The sequence below is a fragment of the Peromyscus leucopus genome, chromosome 23 (assembly GCF_004664715.2).
Source record: "Peromyscus leucopus breed LL Stock chromosome 23, UCI_PerLeu_2.1, whole genome shotgun sequence".
Lineage (NCBI taxonomy): Eukaryota > Metazoa > Chordata > Mammalia > Rodentia > Cricetidae > Peromyscus > Peromyscus leucopus.
Genome location: NC_051082.1, coordinates 42,153,053 through 42,160,191, shown reverse-complemented (window position 1 = coordinate 42,160,191; position 7,139 = coordinate 42,153,053).

Genomic DNA, 7,139 nt, shown 5'->3' with positions numbered 1-7,139 from the left:
ATAAACACACACCGGGGCAGGCAAATAAGTGGTATAACTAAAATGTTCTTTTGCCTCAGTGATACCACCAGTCAAATTTCCCACATTCCAAGAAGTGCCCCAATCCTTGGTGGGTGTCTCCTTCATGGTCATTGCCTCAGAAAATGCTCCTGAGAAATTACTGACACATGCCACTCCTCCTCATAGGAGGGAAAAAGTGGTCAGATCAGTACAACTGCCATTAACTCCACAGAGTATCCATTTGTCGTAAGGCTTCATTCTCTCATCTTGGAGGAAAAACCCCTGAGTCCATGGGTTACTTGTGTCAGGCGGACCATGCATGTCAGGTGAGAAAGTGAACCTTTTGTTGCTGTCTGCCCAGGTGACTATAGCTGACTGACAATCAGACCATGGCCAGACCTCATTCTCATAGGAGCCCCAGCAATGCGGGGCAAGCCGCGGCTGGGGTGGCGGTGGTGGTATTCGTGAAACATTTCCAGGGACCAGGAAGGTTCCATTAAACCACACCGCCCTCTCAGTAAAAGAGGCATTGAGCACTCTATAGCAGGCTGAAACGTTTGCTTCGGCGCAATCTTCCTTCTCTACTAACGATGTGTCTCCCCACTTTCTCTGACTCTCAAACCACGCCAGGCCCTGCTTTCTAAGGATCATACATGGTCCTTTGGATTCCTCTGATCTTTCTAGCATAAAACACAGGAACCCCTCCTCCTGGAAACTTCTATTTTCTCCCAAGGGAGCCACTTGCCTGTCTAGGGGAAGTAAGGGGAGGCCTAGTGCCTTTTGGGTCGTGAAGAATCGGGGAAACACAGCCGCATTATGACGAACTGGCATGGGTTTGGGGAAGGCTGACAAGATCCCCCATCTCTGCTCCGCTTTCCCCTGGGCCCATATCATCAGGAGCAGCAACAGACTCATCTTCCAGCAACTCGGATTCGGCCATGGGAACATCTTTGATGACTCTTGTCAAACGGGTTGGAACCCAATGCGGTGTTTCTTGATTCTGTGGAAAAACACAAACAACTCCCCTGGATCTCGTCACAACCGGATCCGGTCCGTACCATTTGTTATCAATGACATCTTTCCACATAACTGTGTCCTTTGTTTTTGTAGCTTTCTCTGACACATGTCGATCTGCAGCTGACTCAGCATCATTCAAAATTTAAAAATTAAGAGTAAAGAGTGCAAGGGAAAGTCTTTCCCTGGGGGACGCTGTCTCAGCTATTCCCCCTTTTTGTTTTTGAAGCATATCTTTTAGGCTCTTATTGGCCCTTTCCACAATGCCCTGACCTTGTGGGTTATATGGCAGCTCCGTGGTGTGGGCTACCTGCATCTGGGCGCAAAAGGCGCGGAAGCCATGAGATGTATATGCTGGTCCATTATCTGTTTTTAGCCTGAGGGGTTTCCCCCAGGCTGCCCAGGCCTCCAGGCAGTGTATTTTCACATTCGAAACCCTTTCCCCTGCCAGGAGCATGGCATGAATCACACCAGAGAAGGTGTCCACTGATACATGTAAATACTTTAGCTTTCCAAATTCTGTCAGATGTGTTACATCCATTTGCCACAAGGCATTTGGTCTTAGTCCCCTAGGGTTTACGCCCACATGAGGAGGGTGAAGAAAGGTTACACAGGACTGACAGGCCTTAATAATATCTCTAGCTGTATTTCTAGAGATATCAAACTTTTTTCTAAAAGTATTGGCAGGCACATGATATAACCTATGAAAATCTATTGCCTATTCAATAGAATTTGTTACAACCAGAGCCAGAGCTCGAGTTGCCCGGTCTGCCAAAGCATTAGCTTCAGACATAGGGCCTGGTAGCAAAGTGTGAGCCCGAATATGACCAACATAAAAGGGATATCTTCTCTTTAAAATAAGGTCTTGAATTTGTAATAAAATATTAGAAACAGCACTCGTACTCTTGACAGAGGCTGCAACTTTAAGAGAGGCAACTGCATTTACTACATACTGTGAGTCAGAAAACAAATTAAAGGGTTCATCAAATTTCTTAAACACTTCTAAGACTGTCAGGCATTCTGTAACCTGTGGAACATCTGGTCGGAAAGTCAAAATCACTGGTTCCTGGCCTTGAACCACAAAGGCACCCTGGCCTGTTTTGGAGCCATCAGTGTAAATTGTCAAGGCGGTGGCCAAAGGCTCTTTTAAAGTAACAACAGGAAAATAAACCAAATCCTTTTCTACAATTGCAAGCAAGGGATGTTTACGATAATGATTATCAATGAGGTTAGGGAACGCACACATCAAGATTGCCCATGCATCCACAGTGGCAGCCAAGGTCTCTACTTGATCCTTGGTATAAGGAATGATCAATTTTTCTGGAATCCTCGCAAAATGCATCAAGCAACATTTTAAGCCCAATAACGCCTGATTTACAACAAGCTCGGGAAAATATTGAACAGTTCTAGCCCCAACAGAATTACCATGAAGCCACCACAGGGGGCCATCCTGCCATAGGGCCCCTGTAGGATAATTTTTTGTTTTCAAAATACATAATGAAATTGGCATGGTCGGATCATAACGATTTAACTGAGTTCTGGTCATTGCTTCCTCGACCTTTTCTAGGGATTTTAGGGCCAGCGGTGTCAACACCCGAGGAGATGTAACATCAGGATTGCCTTCTAGAATGGAAAATAAGGGCAACAACTCTGACCAGGGAACATTTAAATACCCCCTGATCCAATTGATATTGCCCATCAACTGTTGAAAATCATTAAGTGTTTTTAACTGAGCCATCCAGATAGAGATCTTTTGTGGCCTAATAACAGAGGGAGAGATAATGGCCCCCCAAAATTTTATTACTTGGGATTGTTGAACCTTACCAGGGGCGATGGTAAGTCCCCACTTAATAAGAGCAGAGGTAACCTCCTGGAAAGCTTTATGGAGCACCTCCTGCGAAGAAGCGGTTAACAAAATGTCATCCATGTAATGGACAATCCAGACTAAAGGAAACTTTTGTCTAACAGGCACCAGGGCCGAATCCATAAACAGCTGACATATAGTGGGGCTATTGGCCATGCCCTGTGGGAGGGCTCTCCATTGATAATGGGCATCTGGTTGCTCATGATTAACAGATGGCAAAGTAAAAGCAAACCACTCTCTATCCTCAGGGCAAAGAGGGATAGAGAAAAAACAATCCTTGATGTCTAGAGTCAGGACAGGCCAGTCGTGAGTCAGTGCCGAAAGCAGCGGAAGTCCCCTCTGGACAGCCCCCATAACTTTCATCTGGGCATTGACTGCCCTTAAATCATGTAACAGCCTCCATTTGCCCGAGGCCTTTCTGATGACAAAAATAGGTGTATTCCAGGGAGACACAGAGGGCTCAATATGGCCCAATTGTAACTGTTCCTTAATTAGTTCTCTGGCAGCTTCCAACTTTTCTTGTGAAAGGGGCCACCGAGGTACCCACACCTCCTTTTGGGTTAGCCAGGGTATGGGCACCGTACCTTCATTGGAAGCTCCTTTTTCAGCGGCCCCTAGGAAAAACCCAGTCCCTTTCGATCTGACTTAGGAACCTGCTCAACTGGTTCCTGACGCCCCTGGAGGCATCTTCCAAGTCCCTGAGACGGGATATACCCTTGTCTTTTCATCATATTCTGACTGGCCTCTAAGAAATCATTAGTTAATCTAAGTCTTAATTGTTGTTGTACATCTCGCCCCCATAGATTGATGGGGACATCGAGCACAAATGGTTGTACAGTTCCCTTTTGGCCTTCCTCAGTTCTCCAAATCAATTCTTTTGCACTCACACATGGGGTGTTAGCATAGCCAAGACCTTGTAGAGTTTGGGAGGATTTTTGTAGTGGTCACTGTGTTGGCCATGCTTTTATCTGAATAATGCTCCAATCTGCCCCTGTATCCACCAGACCAGGAAAATGTTTTCCTTCAATTTTTAAGAACAGCATGGGCCTCTGGTCTAACTCCATGGATAAGCATGCAAGGTTGACTCCTGTAAAGCCTAAGCCTGCAGCTCCTCTTTCCTTTTGTAGTGAGGGGAAATTTCCGTGTTTTGAGGGCAAAATCAAGAGCTGAGCAATCCTGTCTCCTGGGGCTATGGAAACTACACCATAAGGTGCATGACAAAGGACCTTTATCACTCCAGATCACTCCAGTATAATCGGAGTCTATGACCCCAGGAAAGACTATCAGTCCTCTCATAGTAGAAGAGGAGCGCCCCAAAACCATTCCTACAGTATCTTTATCTAAAGGCCCTGTCACATCAGTATCCAATATCTGTACTCCCATGGCCTGTGTTAAGACCAATCCAGAGGAGGCACAGAGGTCCAACCCTGCAGAGCCTGAGATTGCCCTTCTGGCCTGAATGACTGTTGTAGGCTGGGAATGGGGGCCGGAGTTTGGAGTGCCCCATAGATTTGCGGGCCCTGGGGACGAAGGCCCTTCCCCCCGTTTTTTTGGCTCTGGGTTTGTACTGGCAGGGGGAATGGGATGTCCATTAATGTCTTTTACTGACCTGCATTCATTAGCTCAATGCTTTCCCTTTTTACATCTAGGACAGGTTCCTGGAACTCTCTGACTCCCTGGAAGGCCTTGCGGGGCAGCCTGAGGGCACTGTTGCTTGAAGTGCCCTTGTTGGCCACATCTGAAGCAGCCCTTTCCTTTTCCGTCCTTAGCTGCCCTAGCGGCAGACAGAACAGCTGCAGTCAGGCCTGCATTGGTCAAGGGACCGCCCACCTCTCTACAGGCTTTTACCCAGACTTCTAAACCTTTGTCCATGACTGGTGTTATTGCTCTCTGACATTCTTTTGTGCTTTGTTCAAAGATAAGCTGTTGCACGAACGGCATGGAGGCATCAAGATCCCCAAAAACACGCTCTGCCATCTCAATCATGCGATCGACAAAATCAGAGAATGGCTCGGCCACGGCTTAGATAATCTTAGTGAGGCTACTGGCCATCTCTCCTTTATTGGGAATTGCCCGCCAGGCTTTATAATAAATTTCATTTATTTGCCTGTATACTTCCCAGGGATAATTTGTTTGATCAATGGCCCATTGCCCTTGGCCAAGAAGCATATCTGCCGTCCCTCCTGCACGTTTCTCTTGTATTGGGCCTGAGCTTTGTCCATAATTATGGATCTGAAATCAAGAAACTGCCCATGGTTGAGACATGTTCGAGCGACCTCAAGCCAATCATTAGGCGTCATAGCATTAACAGTGAGCCTGCGCAGCAAAGCTTTTGTAAAGCGGGCGGCTACTCCGTAAGTGCGTACTGCCTCCACCAAGTCCTTTATCTGTTTGTAGGAGACGGGCTCGAAGAAAATCTCTCAAATGTAACAGCATTTTCAAAAACTGGGAACATGGCCGCCAAGCAGGACCAGGTGTTTCCTTTTATAAAGTGATATTTCCCAGCCGCCGGAGAATATGGCGGGGCGCGCAAGGTGTAGTCTCCTTTCTATCCTCAGTCACAAGAGGTCGCTGCCGCCCATATCTTTTTTTTCTCATACCTCGCAGTTGTCTCCTCTAGAACTTTGTCTTTAGGGTCTAATTCCTCTTCTAACTCCAAGTCTGATTCCCCCTCTGACTCTCTGTGAGGTTCCCTATCGCTGGACTCCTCATCTGTTATTTTTAAGCTTATAAATTCGTCCAGGGTCGGATAAAGCTGTCTTACTGCCCTGGCTCTCCCCTCCCTCTCCTGTTCTATCTCTTTGAAGGACTCAAAGTCCTTTGAAGGACTCAAAGGTCCTCCTCGGTATCCTCTTTAGAGCTCTTAGTTTTTTCTTTATTTTTATCTTTTTTTCTTTTTAGGCCTAACTATATCCTCCTTTTTTGTTTCTGACTCTGAAAGGCTATCCTGGTGTTGCATCAATGCTCGTCTTCCCTCCCTAATGATGTCAAGATGACGATCGTCCCTGAGGCAGGAGCGGACAAGCCGCCAGAGAGGCAGAGTGCCCTTCCCTATCCTGTCTTCCTGTTTCACCCTCTCTAGATCCTTTCCAAGCTTATTCCAGAAAGCAAAATTAAGGTCTCCGGACACCGCGAACCATGGTGCAATCTTATCTATGTCTTTGATAATCCTTTTTATAGTACCTGCGAAGATCTTTAAGTTGTGTTGATGGAGTAACGCCGGTAGGGGTTCATGAAAATTGGCGGCATCCGCGCCAGCCCCCTGCGTGTTGCCCATGGCACACTCTTATCTGTGAGTGAGTTTATCCACGGGTAGAGAAGGCGGCACAAAGGCAGACTTCTCTCTCGAAAAGCCGCGTTATCTACCGCGGACTTACTTTTGGTTTTAGGCGAACTCCGTGCTACTTTTCAAAAAAGCACCAACACTCTCTTCCGGGTTCGTCACAGTGCAAACAAAAGCAACAGGCAAGCACCAGAAATACCCATAAGGGAAAGACAAAAGCAAGCAACTAGAATTCCGCCCCAGTAGTCAGCATCCCTGGAGATACCAGCTGATACTTACTGATGTCTCCTCTCCGTGTCTTGAGTTCTGAATCCTCTTCCGCCCCTCGCTCGGTGTCCAAATTTTCCCTGGATTTCGGCACCAGTTGCGGCAGTCTCCTCTCGACCAGCGAGAAAGAACGACCACCACTCAAGGATTCTTCTCAAATCACACTTTATTGGAGAGCCTTTTGGTTAAGGGAGAGCTGGAAGCGAGGGGCCCCGAGCACTAAAAGCGGCTGTTTATATAGGGAAAAGAAGCACGGATCGCTCCTTGACTGGCTGAAATTAGCTTGCCACCACCAGGCACCACAGGATTGGCTAGGGACCAATATATATAGCTTGCGCATGTGCAAAGCCGAGGCGCGTATTTCATCAAAAGCATTGTCTAATAGGTAATAAATCTTCAGAATGCAAGGAAGTTGGCGCCATCTTATAATGGCGATTGTCCCGGCTCCCTGCAACAAAATGCACAAATTCAATGGAAAGAATACAGAAAAAATATCAAACGTGAAGAATTGTGAAGAGGGGAGTACAAAAACCACTATTTGAATATCGAAGATCAGAGGGAGAACTGAATATAGGTTCTGATGACCTGGTTACACCTGGACATTGACATTCTTCACAGATTTAACAGAAGCTTCCTGTAATTATCTGCTAATGGGAGTATCCAGTTTTCTGATATCTAACCTTGGGTTATGATATAAAGATATAAATTGAC